General features: G+C 40.5%; 1 long non-coding RNA gene across 1 annotated transcript in view; it reads left to right on the forward strand.

Moving 5' to 3' along the window:
• The window catches only part of LOC140593886 (uncharacterized), a 224,617-nt gene that overhangs the window by 127,348 nt on the left and 77,117 nt on the right, over positions 1-20,152 (forward strand). The gene's annotated exons all lie outside the window — the stretch shown is intronic.

A 20,152-nucleotide genomic window follows, 5' to 3' on the forward strand; every position in this document is an offset into this window, starting at 1 on the left:
GCTGATAGAAACATCGGGGTGCAGGTGTCCCGACGTTTCGTTGCATCTGAATCTTTGGGGTAAATCCCCAACAGTGCAATTGCTGGGTCGTAGGGCAGGTCTATTTTTAACTCTTTGAGGAACCTCCACACAGTTTTCCAGAGTGGCTGCACCAGTTCACATTCCCACCAACAGTGTAAGAGGGTTCCCTTTTCTCCGCATCCTCTCCAACATTTGTTGTTTCCTGCCTTGTTAATTTTCCCCATTCTCACTGGTGTGAGGTGGTATCTCATTGTGGTTTTGATTTGTATTTCCCTGATGGCAAGTGATGCAGAGCATTTTCTCATGTGCATGTTGGCCATGTCCATGTCTTCCTCTGTGAGATTTCTCTTCATGTCTTTTGCCCATTTCATGATTGGATTGTTTGTTTCTTTGGTGTTGAGTTTAATAAGTTCTTTATAGATTTTGGAAACTAGCCCTTTATCTGATATGTCGTTTGCAAATATCCTCTCCCATTCTGTAGGTTGTCTTTTAGTTTTTTTGACTGTATCCTTTGCTGTGCAAAAGCTTCTTATCTTGATGAAGTCCCAATAGTTCATTTTTGCTTTTGTTTCTTTTGCCTTTGTGGATGTATCTTGCAAGAAGTTACTGTGGCCGAGTTCAAAAAGGGTGTTGCCTGTGTTCTCCTCTAGGATTTTGATGGACTCTTGTCTCACATTTAGATCTCTCATCCATTTTGAGTTTATCTTTGTGTATGGTGAAAGAGAGTGGTCCAGTTTCATTCTTCTGCATGTGGATGTCCAATTTTCCCAACACCATTTATTGAAGAGACTGTCTTTCTTCCAATGGATAGTCTTTCCTCCTTTATCGAATATTAGATGACCATACATTTCAGGGTCCACTTCTGGGTTCTCTATTCTGTTCCATTGATCTATGTGTCTATTTTTGTGCCAGTACCACACTGTCTTGATGACCACAGCTTTGTAGTACAACCTGAAATCTGGCATTGTGATGCCCCCAGCTATGGTTTTCTTTTTTTAAATTCCCCTGGCTATTCGGGGTCTTTTCTGATTCCACACAAATCTTAAAATAATTTGTTCTAACTCTCTGAAGAAAGTCCATGGTATTTTGATAGGGATTGCATTAAACGTGTAAATTGCCCTGGGTAACATTGACATTTTCACAATATTAATTCTGCCAATCCATGAGCATGGAATATTTTTCCATCTCTTTGTGTCTTCCTCAATTTCTTTCAGAAGTGTTCTATAGTTTTTAGGGTATAGATCCTTCACCTCCTTGGTAAGGTTTATTCCTAGGTATCTTATGCTTTTGGGTGCAATTGTAAATGGGATTGACTCCTTAATTTCTCTTTCTTCAGTCTCATTGTTAGTGTATAGAAATGCCATTGATTTCTGGGCATTGATTTTGTATCCTGCCACGCTACCAAATTGCTGTATGAGTTCTAGCAATCTTGGGGTGGAGGCTTTTGGGTTTTCTATGTACAGTATCATGTCATCGGCGAAGAGGGAGAGTTTGACTTCTTCTTTGCCAATTTGAATGCCTTTAATGTCTTTTTGTTGTCTGATTGCTGAGGCGAGGACTTCCAGAACTATGTTGAACAGCAGTGGTGAGAGTGGACATCCCTGTCTTGTTCCTGATCTTAGGGGAAAGGCTCCCAGTGCTTCCCCATTGAGAATGATATTTGCTGTGGGCTTTTCGTAAATGGCTTTTAAGATGTCAAGGAAAGTTCCCTCTATCCCAACACTCTGAAGTGTTTTGATCAGGAATGGATGCTGTATTTTGTCAAATGCTTTCTCTGCATCCAATGAGAGGATCATATGGTTCTTGGTTTTTCTCTTGCTGATATGATGAATCACATTGATGGTTTTACGAGTGTTGAACCAGCCTTGTGTCCCAGGGATAAATCCTACTTGGTCATGGTGAATAATTTTCTTAATGTGTTGTTGGATCCTATTGGCTAGTATCTTGTTGAGAATTTTTGCATCCATGTTCATCAGGGATATTGGTCTGTAATTCTCCTTTTTGGTGGGGTCTTTGTCTGGTTTCGGAATTAAGGTGATGCTGGCCTCATAGAACGAATTTGGAAGTACTCCATCTCTTTCTATCTTTCCAAACAGCTTTAGTAGAATAGGTATGATTTCTTCTTTAAACGTTTGATAGAATTCCCCTGGGAAGCCATCTGGCCCTGGAGTCTTGTGTCTCGGGAGGTTTTTGATGACTGCTTCAATTTCCTCCCTGGTTATTGGCCTGTTCAGGTTTTCTATTTCTTCCTGCTCCAGTTTTGGTAGTTTGTGGCTTTCCAGGAATGCATCCATTTCTTCTAGATTTCCTAATTTATTGGCATACAGCTGTTCATAATATGTTTTTAGAATCGTTTGTATTTCCTTGGTGTTGGTAGTGATCTCTCCTTTCTCATTCATGATTTTATTAATTTGAGTCTTCTCTCTCTTCTTTTTAATAAGGTTCGCTAATGGTTTATCTATCTTATTAATTCTTTCAAAGAACCAACTCCTGGTTCTGTTGATCTGTTCCACAGTTCTTTTGGTCTCGATATCATTTAGTTCTGCTCGAATTTTAATTAACTGTCTTCTTCTGCTGGGGGTGGGGTCCATTTGTTGCTTTTTCTCTAGTTCCTTTATGTGTAAGGTGAGCTTTTGAATTTGAGTTCTTTCCAGTTTTTGAATGGATGCTTGTATTGCGATGTATTTCCCCCTCAGGACTGCTTTTGCTGCGTCCCAAAGATTTTGAACGGTTGTATCTTCATTCTCATTAGTTTCCATGAATCTTCTCAATTCTTCCTTAATTTCCTGGTTGACCTTTTCATCTTTTAGCAGGATGGTCCTTAACCTCCATGTGTTTGTGGTCCTTCCAAACTTCTTGTTGTGATTAAGTTCTAATTTCAAGGCATTATGATCTGAGAATATACAGGGGACTATCCCGATCTTTTGGTATCGGTTCAGACCCGATTTGTGACCCAGTATGTGGTCTATTCTGGAGAAAGTTCCATGTGCACTTGAGAAGAATGTGTATTCAGTTGAGTTTGGATGTAAAGTTCTGTAGATATCTGTGAAATCCATCTGGTCCAGTGTATCATTTAAAGCTCTCGTTTCTTTGGATATGTTGTGCTTAGAAGACCTATCTAGTATAGAGAGAGCTAGATTGAAGTCACCAAGTATAAGTGTATTATTATCAAAGTATTTCTTCAGTTTGGTTATTAATTGGTTTAAATATTTGGCAGCTCCCACATTTGGGGCATATATATTGAGAATTGTTAAGTCTTCTTGTTGGATAGATCCTTTGAGTATGAGATAGTGTCCCTCTTCATCTCTCACTATAGTCTTCAGGGTAAATTTTAATTTATCTGATATAAGGATGGCTACCCCTGCTTTCTTTTGAGGACCATTTGAATGGTAAATGGTTCTCCAACCTTTTATTTTCAGGTTGTAGGTGTCCTTCTGTCTAAAATGAGTCTCTTGTAGACAGCAAATAGATGGGTCCTGCTTTTTAATCCAGTCTGAAACCCTGCGCCTTTTGATGGGGTCATTAAGCCCGTTCACGTTCAGAGTTACTATTGATAGATATGAGTTTAGTGTCATCATATCTATTCAGTCCTTGTTTTTGTGGATTGTTCCACTGAACTTCTTCTTAAAGGGGAGTTTTAAGAGTCCCCCTTAAAATTTCTTGCAGAGCTGGTTTGGAGGTTACATATTCTTTCAGTTCCTGCCTGTCTTGGAAGCTCTTTATCTCTCCTTCCATTTTGAATGAAAGCCTTGCTGGATAGAGTATTCTTGGTTGCATGTTCTTCTCATTTAGGACCCTGAATATATCCTGCCAGCCCTTTCTGGCCTGCCAGGTCTCTGTGGAGAGGTCTGCTGTTACCCTAATATTCCTCCCCATAAAAGTCAGGGACTTTTTTTCTCTTGCTGCTTTAAGGATCTTCTCCTTATCTTTGGAATTTGCAAGCTTCACTATTAAATGTCGAGGTGTTGATCGGGTTTTGTTGATTTTAGGGGGGGATCTCTCTATTTCCTGGATCTGAATGCCTCTTTCCCTTCCCAGATTCGGAAAGTTTTCAGCTAGGATTTGTTCAAATACATATTCTGGCCCTCTGTCCCTTTCGGCGCCCTCGGGAACCCCAATTAAACGTAGGTTTTTCTTCCTCAGGCTGTCATTTATTTCCCTTAATCTATCCTCATGGTCTTTTAATTGCCTGTCTCTTTTTTCCTCAGTTTCCCTCTTTGCCATCAGCTTGTCTTCTATGTCACTCACTCGTTCTTCCACCTCGTCAAGCCTCGTCGTTAGGACTTCTAGCTTGGATTGTATCTCATTTAATTGATTTTTAATTTCTGCCTGATTGGATCTCAATTCTGCAGTCATGAAGTCTCTTGAGTCCTTTATGGTTTTTTCTAGAGCCACCAGTAGCTGTATAGTAGTGCTTCTGAATTGGCTTTCTGACATTGAATTGTAATCCATATTTTGTAACTCTGTGGGAGAGAGGGCTGTTTCTGATTCTTTTTTTTGAGGTGAGATTTTCCTTCTAGTCATTTTGCTCAGTGCAGAGTGGCCAAAAACAAGTTGTATTGGGAAAAGGAGAAAAAGAGAGAGAAGGAAAGAAAAGAGAAAAAGAAAAAAGAGAAAGAAGAAAAAAAAGGGGGGAAAAGAGAAGAAAAAGAAAGAAAGGAGAAAAAAGAAAAAAAAAGGGGGGGTGGGGGACGCAATCAGAAATCAAGAAGAAAGAGAGAAAAGAAAAAAAAAAGCACAAAACAAAACAAAACAAAAAAACAAAACAAAACAAAAAAAACACGGGGGAGTATCTTCCGATTCTGTGTTCTTTAAGTCCCTTGACTTCCCTTGGAACTTGTCCCTCTAGCTGGTCTTCTGGGGGAGGGGCCTGCTGTGCTGATTCTCAGGTGTTAGCACTTGGGGGAGCTGCTCTGCCCCTGCCTGGTGCAGGGCTCAGTGGGGGTTGTTCACCCCGTGAGGCCCCAGGAGGAAGCCACAGTGGCGGGGGCAGCTCTGGGACCCTGAAGTCAGCCCCCGCAGTAGCTCCGGGGCTCTCCGTCTGCAGGGCCTGGAGGCTCCCAGGCAGGGCCGCTGATCTGCTCAGTTCCAGGCAGGAGCGTCCTCGCTGTCCTGGGCCCTCCCGGCCTCTGCCTGTCCCGGGGGGAGGCCGGATCCTGGGCTGTGTCCCGGCGCCCTGTGCTCCGGGGCCTGCGCTGTTGGATTCGCGCTCCCGGCGGTGCAGCCTCCTCCGCGGAGCCGCCGCCCGAGCCCCTCCGAGCTGTTCCCGGAGTCGCGCCGCCCCCTCCGGGCTGAGCTTCTTCCTCCGCCCGAGCCGCCGCTGCCGAGCTGTTCCCGGAGCCGCGCCGCCCCCTCCGCGGAGCTTCTTCCTCCGCCCGAGCCGCCGCCGCTGAGCTGTTCCCGGAGCCGCGCAGCCCCCTCCGCGGAGCCGCCGCCCGAGCCCCTCCGAGCTGCTCCGGGTCCCGCCGAGCGCTGCAGCCCTTAGGGAGCTCGGCGCACTCTCCGGGGCGCAGTTCCTCTGTTACTGTCCCAGGGAGCCCGAGGGCATCCCCGCCTTTCTGGGGATCCTGCTCCAATTCCCCGGGAGGCCTTTCCCCCGGGAAGGTCGGTGCAGCTCCTGCTCCTCCGGGACGGGGCTCTCCTGTCCTGGGGACACTCGCCCCGGCCTCAGCCCGGCTCCTCGCGGGGCCCCTCCCCCTTGGAGGTCTTTTGTGTCTTTATTTCTTTTTCCCCGTCTTCCTACCTTGATAGAAGCGCGAACTCTTCTCACTGTAGCGTTCCAGCTGGTCTCTCTTTAAATCTCAGGCTGAATTCGTAGATTTTCAGGATGATTTGAATGTTTTCTAGGTAATTTGTTGAGGACAAGTGACTTGGAGACCCTACTCTGCCGCCATCTTGCCCCTCCCCCCTTATTATTTTTTTAAGTAATATCTATAACCAATGTGGGGCTTGAACTCACAACCCTGAGATCAAGAGTCACATGTTCTATTAACTGATCCAGCCAGGTACCTCTGATACAATTTTCAAATGTATATTTTCAAACAATATTTCAGGACTATATCCTGGAATTTTGAAAAGTAAAATTGAAGTATAAATCACAAAATTCAGGAAACACACTGTATACATATATATTAGGATTTTTCTTTGATCACAGTGGCTGAATGTGATATTAGCATAAACACTATCAAAGACAGGCTGCCAAAATATCTTGTCCTCTTTTAATAGTTCCTATTAGTATTTGCTCTGTGTTGGGGGAGGGGACCCTATTTTGGAAAGTCTATGATATAATGAGATTGGAAGGAGTATGAGTCAAATACAAGTTATTCTCCTTGTGCTGGTTCCAGGAAAATGGCACTCACTTTGTAGAGATAATTTTTGAAGGAAATCAGTGACTTGCTGGTGAATGTTTACCAAAACGATCTCTGGAAATAATAGCTCTAATTTCTAGCATTTGCTTATTTCCATGTTGTAAATACTTGCATCTTGGCCAATTTCAAGCTACTAATATAATATCAGCTGATTTATAAAATCCCTGACAATTTAACAATCAACTTTCATGAGACTCTCAGCACACCACTTGCTGGAGGAGCAAAGTGGTTAGCTATTTTTCAGCTTTCAACCTCTAGGAGAGTAAATTAAAAAGGGAAAAAAAAGGAGAAAAGGAAGGAAGGGAAGGAGGGAGGGAGGGAAGAAGGCAGGAAAGAGAGCAGGAAGGAAAACTAAAGGAAAGTAAACAGAAAAGAAAGGAAATACATCTTCATGGAAGCTAGTTAGATTAACTCAACGTGTGACCAAGGAAGCCATTTTTAGAAGCATTAAACAGGGAGATTTTCCCCACAACTTTAGCTGGGAAGACTCAAATGGCTGAAAGCTGGAATAATTGAGATTGGAAGATTATCTTCAAAGATGGCTTTTCACTTGCATTCTTGCCTCGGCTAGGATGGGCTTAGCAGGGATGCTGAGACTGTCAACCAGCTATATGTTACTTCTTTATGTGGTATGGGCTTCTTATGGCATGGCTACTGGGATCCTAGAAGAAATATTTTGAAAAGGACCCTCGTAAGAGCAAGTGTTCCAAGATGACCAGGCTGCAGTGGAATCTCCATTATAAATCACATAGGTCACTTCTCCATTTCTCCGTTGGACAAAGTAATCAAAGGCTCGCTGAGACTTAAAGGAGACACAAACTTCACCTTTCAGTGGAAGGAGTATCAAAGAATTTACAGCTCTTTTTTAAAACACCTTTGATCAGTGAACATTTAAATATCGTGTCAGAATTAAATGGACTATTGCTTGTTTAGAGCAAATTTAAGTTGAAATATATTGGCTTTTGCATACTTGGGTAGAATAGTCTGAATGGGAATGATAAGACATTCTGTATACAGAGAAATGCCTAAAGTAAAGCTTCTGCTGTCATGAATGAGGGTGGCAAATGAGTAAGAATGTAATAGGGAACAAAATGGCCCTGCGTGGTCTGAGGAAGACCACTAAAGAGTTATGAACTGGGGACAAGTTTTATGTATTAAGTAGCAAGGAATGCCAAGGATTGCCTTCAGCCTCCAAAAGCTAGGAAGAGGCAAGGAAGGATCCTCTTCTAAAGCCTTTTGAAAGAGCATGGCCCTTTTGACCCTTCAATTATGTCTCCAGAACAATGAGAACATGAATTTCTGTTAAACCACCCAATTTGTGGTTGTTTGTTATGGCAGGCCTAAGAAACAAATATAGTTTCTAATCAGTCCAATGTAATGACAGGGGTCCTCATAAATAGAAGAGAGAGTCAGAAGAAAGAATCAGAGAGATGGCAGTATGAAAAGGAGTTGATTTGACATTGCTAGCTTGCAAAATGGAGGAAGGGATCCTGAACCAACAAATATATGTGGCCTCTAGAAGCTGGAAAAGGCAAATAAATAAATGGATGATTCTTAGAGCCTCCAGAGGGAAAACTGCCCTGCTGACACCTTGGTTTTAACCTAGTGAGATCCAGTTCAGACTTCTGACCTCCAGTGGTATAATGAATGTGTTGGGTTTAAGCCACTCAATGTTTGGTAATTTGTTATAGGTGCAATTAGTAACTAATACAAGGTTAGTTGACTCTTTGGCTCTATGGAGATGACATACAAGCCAGGCTGGTTTTGGTAGGGAAAGGATTGGCAACATAAATCCCTGGGGAGTGGGGCCAGGGAAGGGTGGAGGGTGGCCAAGTGGAAACTACTTTTTGGTCAGAATCAAAGGAAACAAAGCTAAGTGGTCAGTCAGGCCCTATTATGGATTAAGTTATATCTCCCTAAAATTCATATGTTGAAGTCCTAACTCCTAGTACTTCAAAATGCAATAGTATTTAGAGAGCAGGCCTTTAAAAAAGAAACTAAGATAAAATGAGGTTACATGGGTAGAACTTAATGCAATAAGACCAGTATCATTATAAGAAGAGAAAATTAGGACATCAACACACACACAGGAAAGGGAAGATACAGGGGGAAGGCAGTCATTTACAAGGAAAGAGGCCTCAGAAGAAACCAATGCCCTGACTCCTTGATCTTGGACACCTAGCCTCCAGATTTGTGAGAAAATAAATTTTTATTGTTTAAGCCAACCTAATCTGTGGTACTTTTAGTTATGGCAGCTCTAATGAGCTAGTATATGCCCTCAATCCTACACTTCCCTCATTTTCTAGATTAGAGTGCTATGACTCAGAAAAATAAATGACGTAAGTCATTTACAAAACTATCGGGGCTGCAGTCTGCAGTACCTGATGATGATGCAGAGAACTAACGAACATTCTGGGGCTCTGCATCCAGTTTTAGGTGAGGCTTAGTGGTGTGGCTGCCTGTTTTTGAAGCTCTTCGCATTTGAATATTTAGAACTCAATGTATGTATGTCTTCAGTCACTTCTTTCTGGAGGAATAAAGGCCAAATTGTAAAAATAAAACAAAACAAAATGAAAATGGTCAAGTGATCAACAATTTGAAGCTGAAAAAGAAAATATTCATTAAACACAAGTCATATGTGATTTTCTTCAAGATTGCATTTTATAGTATTCCACTGGAAACATATGTATCTCATATACATTGCTAATCTGTTTTGAAAAATTTCATTCCCTAAGGATGGTGAAATATAAGAGGATGGGCCAATCAATAGTAAGATGTGCCTGTATGATATAATTCATTATAACTCGACATAATTGCTTTGTGTAGTTAACTTGATAGTTACTATAAAGTTACTTGATAGTTCCCATCATTCACAAGAAACTTGAACAGTGGGCTTGACTGGAAACCATTTCCTTACTCTCTTCTGTCGTCCTGATACACTGCAAGGCATGGATATATTTACATATTTAATTCAGTTGCAAATAGAAATTAATAATAGATATTATCAAATAAATTACTCCATTGCAAATTAATGGAAATTGTTTTTTTTTCTTCTTAATATATTCACATCAAATACCCTCAGCCTCAGACCTCCTAGGGAGAAAATATGGGTTGCTTCCATCTTGGGTGTAAGAGAGTAATCTAAGCAGACTGTAAATTATTTAAGTTGGTCACTTTGCTTTAATGCATGCTAAGAAGCTCTTTAAATTATTAATGAGGGCATCAGATCCTGCAATTGAGGTGTCAAATAAAAAAAAAATCTATGCTGCCTTTAATTACTTTTAAAAGAAAAGAATCAGAGCCTGTTTTTATTAAAATCAGATCATAGGTACTTAATAACCTACAACAAAAAAAGAAGTTGAGTTTCATACTACCCAAATTTCCAAAACTTTAACTCATAATATATAGGCTCATGTACTGCCTATGGTGCCTTTTTTGTTCCTGTAACTTTTTCTACATTATTTCTGTTAGTCCTGATAACAGTGCTGGAGGTAAGCATTGTTATCCCTCCTTTACAGATGAGGAAACTCATTCCGAGATTTAAATAACTTACTTAGCTTATACACCTCTGAACTGAGATTCATTCTGTAGTCTATTTGGTGTCAAAGCCCATGCACTTTCTACTATATCATGCTGAATTTTATTTCATGGTTTAACAAGTGCTTTCAAAAATGTTATTTAATTTGAGGCTCCAAAAGCCTTATGAGGTAATTCCTTATTTTATGGTTGAGAAAACTGAGGCTTCTAGCATCTGATTCCAAATAATAGTTAGAAATGTTTTATTTTTATTTTTTTATTCATGAGATGCAGAGAGAGAGAGAGAGAGAGAGAGACAGAGAGGCAGAGACATAAGCAGTGAGAGAAGCAGGCTCCATGCAAGGAGCCCAATGTGGGACTCCATCCTGGGACTGCAGGATCAGGCCCTGAGCCAAAGACAGGTGCTCAACTGCTGAGCCATCCAGCGTCCTGTTAGAAACGGTGGTTGGGTGCTTTCTTCTCTACCCCAAACCATGCACACATGTGTACCCACACATTCCACACATACATAGAGGAGGAAAAAGAAAATTTTTTCGTTCTATCCTTTTAGATTCTTAGCTATGGCTCCAGTTACAAAAGAGACTAACAAGAAATAAAAAGTATATTACCATGTATATCTCATGTACGCATGGAAGAAGCTCAGAGATGAGTAAACTCAGAGATGTGGCTAGAACTTGAGTTTAAACACCATCTTCAGCTAAAACAAAGGAAAAAGGGCATGAGGGAGGCAGGTTTTGGGAAGGTGACTAAGAAAAGTAGCCAAACAATGGTAAGGTTTGTTACGAAGATTTAATCCATTTCCTTCACCACTGATAAGAGTCACGTTTTAGAGCCTACCTTCTTTTCCTGGTACAGAGAGGGAGATACCCTTACAAATTGTGATTTCCTTTGTAAATATAATTTTCCCTTACAAAAGTGTAACTTCTTCTCTGTTTTCAGTGCTTCTCCTGTGTCTGCTATTTCCCAAAATAATCCGTTCAAAATAATCCTTATACCAAAGAGGGCATATTTGGGGTGGCATATTCTGATCTCCTACACATGCAGGTACAAGTAAGTAAGTACCTCCCTATGGCCCCAGCCCTGTCTTCCCCTGAGGGCAAGGAGTATAGTAACTTGGCTACCTATGGTGAGAGAATAGATAAGAATAGTCTTGAACTTCACCTCTGAAGCCACCTATTTGCAAATCATGTCATTAATAATGAAGGATATGGTAGAAATACTCCTTACTTCATAGAGGACATACATATGTATGTATTGAATTGATTTAAACTGTTGAGCCTTCTCTTTACTTAGACTCTTCACTGTCCCTGGGATTAGGGTTGTCAGAAAAAAAATTCAGGAAACTATTAAATTTGATTTTCAGATAAACAATTAATAATTTTTAAATATAAGTATATCATAAATGTTGCTTGGGACATACTTATACTTAAAGATTTAGTTGGTTGTGGGCCAGCTGGCTGTTCAGTCAGTGGAGCATGCAACTCTTGATCTCAGGGTCATGCATTCCAGACCCATGTTGGGTGTGGAGATTGTTTAAATAAATACAATTTTTAAAAAATGTAGTTGTTTGTCTGAAGTCAAAATTTAATTTGATAAACTGTATTTTATTGGCTAAATCTGGCAGCCGTTCCTGGGAAGGAAATATGAGTGCTATTGAGGGAGAGAAGATATAACTCAGGGACCTAAGAAGGCTCTAAGCCACTAATCATAATGTCAAGAACCCTTCTTGACAAGAATAGCCCTACTTAGCACCTGCTACTATTATCTGGGAAATTTTATGACTTCTTTTGTGCCTTGAATTATGCAGTAATTCTCATGAAAAGTAGCAATTACAGTTATATAGACCAAAATAAGAAATGGAAGAAAGAAGAAAGTTTTAGGTGTAAACCAAACAAACAGAAAAACAAACACAAAGATAATTCATATTATTGGAGTGGTGATAGAATTTCTAATACCACCAAAATTACTAGTCATCCATAATTCTCTAAATCAGTGATTTTTGAACCTTAGCAGTGCCAGAATCACCTGGATGGCTTGATAAAAGACAGATTATGGGAAAACACTCCTGGAGTTTCCACTTCAGGACAAGTGGTGGAGGGGGATGGTGAGAATTTATACTTCAAACAAGTTCCCAGGTGATCCAGGTGCTGTTGGTCCAGATCATACAGTACTAAAATTTGACTTCCTTCCTCTAATTACTGATGAGGTCACTAGCTAATTGAATTTGACTAAATTTTGGTTGGCACTACAGCAAAGATTTTTAACACCTGACCCAATCTTCTTTGGAGCACATCTATTGTTAGTAGGCCTCAATGTAATAAATCATAAAAGAAAAATGAGCTTTGCACTGTTTTCCCTTGCCTCTTCTTGAATTCCAAGCCAAGGAAAAGATATGCCTGCTGGTGAGCACATATTCATTCATTATCCTTTTATTATTACCCAAAGTTGTGTTTACTATGCCACAAAATCACAACCTGAAGAACAGTCAGGAAATACTATCCAGAACATCATATTCCTTTAAGGTCGGTGCTCTTTAAGCAAGAGAATATTTCCTGCAAATAATTTTTCCACGAACATTCTTTCCTGTTTTTATAGCACTTCTCTTGTTGAGGTGCTAAACCCACATTAACATTTTGAAGGTGGCATATCTTTGATGGCAAGGTTAGGGCTCTTGATAATGCTTTTATTATTCTGGACCTTTGCCTTTCCTTTCCCCTTCCTTCCCTTCTTCTCTCCCTTCCTTACTCCCTCCCTCACTCCCTCTTTTCTCTTTCTCTCTCTTTCCCTCCCTCCCTTCCTTCCCTCCCATCCCCTCCCTCTCTTTTCTTATTTATTTCTGTCTTTCTTTTCTTTTTTCTTTTCTTTTCTTTTTTTTCTCTTTCCCTCTTTCTTTATTCTGACATTTTGATGCCTTACATTTTGACGAAAACAGGTGCCAAGAGAATATGCCAAAGGACCATGTCACAGAAGTATGTTTGCATTATAGTTCAAACACATAGTCTTCAACCCCAAAAGTTAAAACACTAATACCTGCTTTATTGGGACATCTTTAAGGAATTCACATATGTGAGTTTACTAGGTCAATCAAAGAAGTTTATGTTTGTTTGTTTTTTTTTATTTATGATAGGCACACAGTGAGAGAGAGAGAGAGGCAGAGACATAGGCAGAGGGAGAAGCAGGCTCCATGCACCGGGAGCCTGATGTGGGATTCGATCCCGAGTCTCCAGGATCGCACCCTGGGCCAAAGGCAGGCGCCAAACCGCTGCGCCACCCAGGGATCCCAGAAGTTTATGTTTTAACCATTAGCCCTCCCCCACAAAATTTTTTTTAATTTAAACTCTTTTTATCAAGATGGCTGTACACTATTCTTCCTTCTTCAACTAAATATACTAAATTATATAATCTATTATTGATTTAAGTTCACAAGGATGTATCTGCTGTTTGTACTTGGCTTTGATAATTTTGCCAACAGGGACAATTAAAGTGTTGTGGGTGGTAGTGGGAGACTGTTACCCAAATGGCTTCCTGATATGTTTGTTTGTCTTATAGTTCTGTCTCTTTATTTAAGGTCAGCAGTCCTTTCTTGCTATTGTTAGTTTCTACCAAGTTTTCAAATTGTTCATCTTAATTTACACACAGTTATATCGTTAAGTCTCTTTATGAGTCAAGTACTTGGGCTTTGTGACTTTCTTGTTTGCTTTTGAATTTCAAGCTATGCTCCAGGTGCTAAACATGTGGCCTCTGATAAATCATATGGAAAGGTATAAGGCTTGCTTTATATGTGGTATAAAGGCTGCCAACTCACTTTTCAGAAAGCAGGGAATCTGAGTGCTTTTCTAGCCATGAGAATATTTCAACATTGAAGCTGCCATATCTTCTTAGAGCCTCAGCCTCCATTTTCCACAAACTGCTCCCAATCAGGAGTTGCCAGATTAAATATAAGAATCTGTTAAGTTTGAAATTCAGATAAATTCCTACTACTTTTTAAAACATAAAATGTCACAAATATTGAATAATACCTACCTATACTTGAAAAGTATTTGCTTTTTATCTGAAGTTCAAGTTTAACTGGATATTCTCTCCAGTTTAAATCTTCCCCAACCCAAAATCACAGTAACTCTTTTCTTTTTCCTCTACCAAGGTATTCCCATGGGAAAATTCTTGAAGTTAATCAAACTAAAGTGTAAAGTGGTAGAAAGAATTATAATCATCATGGTTATCCTCATTCAATAAAAGCAGAATGTTACAGAGGAGAATTAATCACTGAGATGGTGCCCAGAAGTCCTGGGGACAGTGAACACTTCTTGCTTTTGAACTCTTACCAGAAGCTATTTCAGTGCCTCTAAGCTAAAGCTGACTCAGGAACAGCAAGTTAGGAATCTTGGCTTTCTTCTGGCTTGGCTGCTATGAAACTGTGAGTTAGAACATGCCACTTAACCTCCTTGTCACAGTGATCTATTGCCATATGCCAAACTAAAACAAAAATCATCTCCTTATGTCTCGCAATTTAATAGGTCAGAAATTCAGGTATGTTTCCACTGGGTGATTCTTCTCTATGTGTAATCCAAAGAGGTTACTTGTAGTATTGTCAGCTGCTCTGGTGTGGAGTGCCCCGACTGTTTCTCTCGCAAGCCTGGTACCCATAAGTTGGCTTTATTCTCTCCACACCTGACCTGTCTACCTAGCTAGGCCAGACTTCCCCCATAGAAGGGTAGTTTCAGGACAGTTGGATGTCTACACTGGAGGCTCAGGCTATAAGAGGTAGTGTTTTGTTGAGGAAGAAACTGCTTTTCCTCTATCCTCCTAGGTTCATTGTCCAGGGGCCTGAAAATTAAAGGAAAAAAAGACAGATTAATGGGATGAAAAGGTTTACATATATAGCAGCCAACAAAAGAAGTAGTTGGCTGGTTAAATGAGTAAAATTAGAGGCTTGTATATACAACTTAGAGGGGGAAATTCTCATAAAGAATAAACAAGGGGGGCAGCCCGGGTGGCTTAGCAGTTTAGTGCTGCCTTCAGCCCAGGGCCTGATCCTGGAGACCCAGGATCAAGTCCCGCATCAGGCTCCCTGCATGCAGCCTAGTTCTCCCTCTGCCTGTGTCTCTGCCTCCCTCTCTCTCTCTCTCTGTGTCTCTCATGAATAAATAAATAAAATCTTAAAAAAAAAAAAAAAAGAAGAATAAACAAGGGGCACCTGAGTGGTTCCATTAAGCATCTGTCTTTGACTTGGGTCATGATCTCAGGGTCCTGGGATAGAGTCCCATGTTGGGCTTCCTGCTTCAGTGGGGAGTCTTTCTCCCTCTGCCTTTGCTCCTCTTCTGTCCCCATCCACTTGTGTGCTTGCACTCTCTCTGTGTCAAGTAAATAAATAAAATCTTAAAAAAATAATAATAAAGAAGTTTCTGGGGGACTGGGGTGGCTCAGTCAGTTAAACATCTGCCTGTGGCTCAGGTCATGATTCCAGGGTCCTAGGATGGAGCCCTGATCAGGCTTCCTGCTCTGTGATGAGTCTGCTTCTCCTTTGCCCTCTATTTTTCCTCCTAGCTCATGCTCTCACTTTCTCTGTTTCTCTCTCAAATGAATAAGATCTTTTTAAAAATTGCTAAAAATTTGCTTAAAAAAATAAGTTTCCTTAGGAAAGACAAATGAGGTTTTAGGAGAACAAATGGGAGATAAGAAAGCTTGTGATAATGCTTGTCTATACAGGTATAAGTGGTGTTTTGGTTTTCTTCAGGGCCATAGAACTCCTAGAGAGGAGAATCTATGGTAGGTTTATTCTAGGTCTTCCTCTTGGCAATAGACTCACTCCAAAGAGGGAATTTATGGTAGCCTCATTACCCAGAAGTTGTTGTTTTTAGATAAGGGGCACTTAGAGAAGTCTTCTTTCTGAATCTGTTGAATCTCAAATGTTTTAGGCTTAAAATAATCTTCATACAATGAGATTCTCAGTGAGTAATACGAACATCTCTCCTCAGTGACTTCTGCAGAAGTTAAAATGACTTGACATTACTGTGCATGTGCTTTTGCCCCTTCTAAAAAAAAAAAGAAAGAAAGAAAAGAAAAACAGCTGCAGATGATGTTTTCCCACAACACAGGTAAAATAAGTTTTTTTTCTAAAGTCTGAAATAATGTTCTATTATTTCTTCAGGAAATATTGCATGAATAGAATATTGTATTTCCATCACTACAGACAAATTCAGGAATAAAATAATTATTTTATGCCATTTAGACATAAGCATTTTTTTTTCCTGAAATAGCCTGGATGGTTCCAGTGATTCTTGATAGTCTTGATAGTCCTTGGGTTGTGGGAATTTGGTCTATGAATGGATATCCAGAAAAATCCAAATGTTCATCCTAAGGCAGATGATCAAACTAAAGCTGAAAATCTGTGTTAGATAATACAGAGGAGATAAGATTGTTCTACTACCAAATATCCAGAATTCCAGAGACTTGGTTTTCATTTTACTACCCAAAGAAACATATGCTATTCTTCTGGAAAGAAATGGTGGCAAGTGGGATTAAACAATTAAGAATCATCAGGTGGGGGATCCCTGGGTGGCGCAGGGGTTTGGCCCCTGCCTTTGGCTCAGGGCGTGATCCTGGAGACCCGAGATCGAATCCCACATCAGGCTCCCGGTGCATGGAGCCTGCTTCTCCCTCTGCCTGTGTCTCTGCCTCTCTCTCTCTGTCTCTGTGACTATCGTAAATAAATAAAAAATTTTTAAAAAAATAAAAAAATAAAAAAAGAATCATCAGGTGGGATCCCTGGGTGGCGCAGCGGTTTGGTGCCTGCCATTTGCCCAGGGCGCGATCCTGGAGACCCGGGATCGAATCCCACGTCGGGCTCCCGGTGCATGGAGCCTGCTTTTCCCTCTGCCTGTGTCTCTGCCTCTCTCTCTCTCTGTGTGTGTGACTATCATAAATAAATAAAAAAAATAAGAATCATCAGGTATTTGGGTCAAGTAAATTAATATATTTTCCTGATATTTTAGGTGTGTGTAGGATGTGTAGGTATATAAGAGACAACAGTTAACCAATCAAGTTTAGGGACACATCAAGAAAAACACAGTTGTTTTAGGGAAAGTTGATTGTCCTCCTGATACAGAAGCTTGTCAAATTCTGGTGTGCACTATTTGAGGCTACCCTTGGAGATCACCTGGTGAGATCCTGGCAGCTGGTGTTAGAAATGCAGAGGTTGTTTCATCATGAGAATTTTTTGACTTTTAGAAGCTTCCTGGGGACAATCCCAGATGGCTTACTTAGCAGGAAACGAATTTATTTGTAGCTCCAAACACTTGCTGGAATCCCTAATATCTTCATGAGTGGGACCAGAAGCTCTCTTGTGGTTAATCTGCAAGCCCCATTAACTCTTTCAGGCTAAAAAGTGTACCATTAAGAGCCAGGTTGCTTGTATTGCTTATTATAAATTGACAATTGGGTTGGGCTTTGAATTAATGAAATACATGAAATTAATTTTATGAGGAAGCTGACTGGTTTTACGTAATGGGAAGCTCCAGGTCAAGAGCTTCTTAGGCTGGGTCATGCCCTACCTGATATGGAATCCAGCCCAGCCCTGGCCAGAGCTGTTCTCTCCAGATATTCTAGATATCCAGATAGAAGAGGTTAAAATTCCAGGAAACAGGGTGGAGATTGTTGGGAGACATGGAATATTCTGAAAGAAGCGGAGGTTCAAAGAAATTTGAGGTTTTGTGGAGAGTGAGAGGCTTGAATGTAAGGACAAAAGGGAGCATTAAGGACAAATGATAAAGTGTAAAGAATGCAATCTCTGTGACTTGAGGCATATTAACCCACTTTGGCTTTTAGTTTCCTAAAATAAGATGGTGAGATGCTGAGTTTTGCACAGCCATAGGATCCCTGGGCATCATTTGAGGAACAGTGACTGGATCAGAGCCTCAAGAGACAGGCTGGGTCTGGATCACAGAAGTCCTTGTGGGCTACCTAAAGAATTTGTCCTTTTTTTTTTTTTTTTTTTCAGATAATAGTAAGTGAGTAGAAGTCTTTAAAGAGGGGAAGAGAATAAATAGGTTTGCTGTATATGCAAGTAAACTCTGATGATTACAGTAGATGGAAAGGGCAGAGCCTGTTGCTAAGGAGATAAGAAGCTGATGGAACAGCCCAGATAAAAGACTGACAGAGACCATGGCAGTAGGTGTGGCGATGAGAGGCCATTCAATCACTCATTCAGATATTTGTTAAATACCTATTATGTGCTAGGTGCTGAGTTTTATATACTAGGAATACAGGAATGGGAAAAATGAACCAATTACTTGATCTCAAGGAGTTCATAGTCTAGTGAGAAAGATAAAAAGTTTTTGAGAGAAAGATATTCAGAAAATTCTTTACAAATATGAAAATATTTCTACAGCATATGATTCATCCCCAAATCAATCAAACCACGTGAAAATCATATAGGCCTTTCAGTCGCTGAATGAGATTATTTTGTATGCCTTGAGGAGTAGAGAACAGTGAGACCCCGCTGGAACATAATGCAGCATATGCCCATGAACACACTGACAACTATACATATATATAACAGAAAGCATTACTTACAGGTGCAGTTATTTTTGAAGGAAGGTGTTTATTAAAAGGAAGAACAGGGCAGCCTGTGTGGCTCACCAGTTTAGCCCTGCCTTCGGCCCAGGGCGTGATCCTGGAGACCCAGGATTGAGTTCCATGTCGGACTCCCTGCATGGAGCCTGCTTCTCCCTCTGTCTGTCTGTCTGTCTCTCTCTCTCTCTCTCTCTCCTCTCTGTGTCTCTCGTGAATAAATAAATAAAATCTTTAAAAATAATAAATGAATAAACAAATAAATAAATAATAAATGTTTGTGCAAAGGAAGAACATTGTCTGCTGGACTCCTTGATGACTGACTGGACAAGTCTGTAGTTAAGTGTCAGGGAAGGACACATTGCCTCATAATAAAGGGAGTATTTGAATATCAACTCCCTTCTTACTTCTCAGAGCTTAGGAAAGTCTACTCCATATACATGTATTAGATACATGAAACTTTTATTGGGAGGAAAAATGTTTCCACTGCCAACTTAATTCCAGTGATAAGGGTGTGGATCGATTGCAAATTAACTGAAAGTAGACATATTAACAGGAGAAAAATTTATTTTCTGTGGGTAAGTGTTCAGATGAAAAGTTCCCCCAAACAGCTAGAGATAGGGGTTGGTATGCCAACTCCACAGTGGAAAGGGAGCCAGGAGAAGGGGCATCTGTGGTAAAACAAATGGGTTTAGGAAAGGTAAATGGGCTTTCAGGAGAACAAATAGAAGATATGGCAGTTTTTGATAATATTTGTTTATGTAGTCTCTCTATCCCAATGTCAGTGGTCATCTCACCCTGGGATAGAGGGAAGTGAAGCTTCTCCTTGGGAGAAGGGAGGCATGGCCAACTCTCAGAGGATTCTGCCTTCAGTCAGGTAACACTAGATCAAACAAAGCTTCTTTCTGCATTTACTGTATCTCAAATAGCTTTGGTTTAAAATAATCTTCATGCACGCTCTGGGATCTGAGTGGGTTGCCACACTTTATTTTAATGAAGCTCAGTGAAGAAACTCAATGTCTCACTTGGATTCATAGGTGTGAGATCAAGATAACACAGACAGAGATAGAACCCAGGAGCAGAGGAGGCCATGGGAATGTGGACCTTCTAGGACTTATTGGAAACCTCAGTACAATTTGAACTTCCTTAGGGGATGGAATTGAAAACTTAACCAATCTTATCTAGATAGTAAAGTGCATAAAGTACAAAGAGAGAGCTTCTTCTATTTACTGACATTAAGATCTCTGCCTTCAACTTATCTACCACAAGTACATCTTATTTAAATACTTAGGTGTAATAATTGCTATAGGGATGAGAGAAGTGTAAGAAATGAGCATTTATAGGGTGCCTAGGTGGCTCAGGTCTTGATCCCAGGATCCTGGGATCAAGCCTTGTGTCCATAGGTTCCCTGCTCAGCGGGAAGCCTGTTTTTCCCCTCTCTCTCCTGCTTGCTCTGCTTGTGTGCTTTCATTCTTGTGTGTACTCTCTCAAATAAATAAATATAGTCTTTAAAACAGAAAAAAAAGGGGGGGCATTTATAAAATAAGATAGGGAATGGCTGTCTTGACTCAAGCAAGGCCTGGCTCAGCCACTTATATATTAAATTAATTCACCTCTCTGAACCCCAATTTTATCATCTATATAAAATAAGCAATATA

The sequence above is a fragment of the Vulpes vulpes genome, chromosome 9 (assembly GCF_048418805.1).
Source record: "Vulpes vulpes isolate BD-2025 chromosome 9, VulVul3, whole genome shotgun sequence".
NCBI lineage: Eukaryota > Metazoa > Chordata > Mammalia > Carnivora > Canidae > Vulpes > Vulpes vulpes.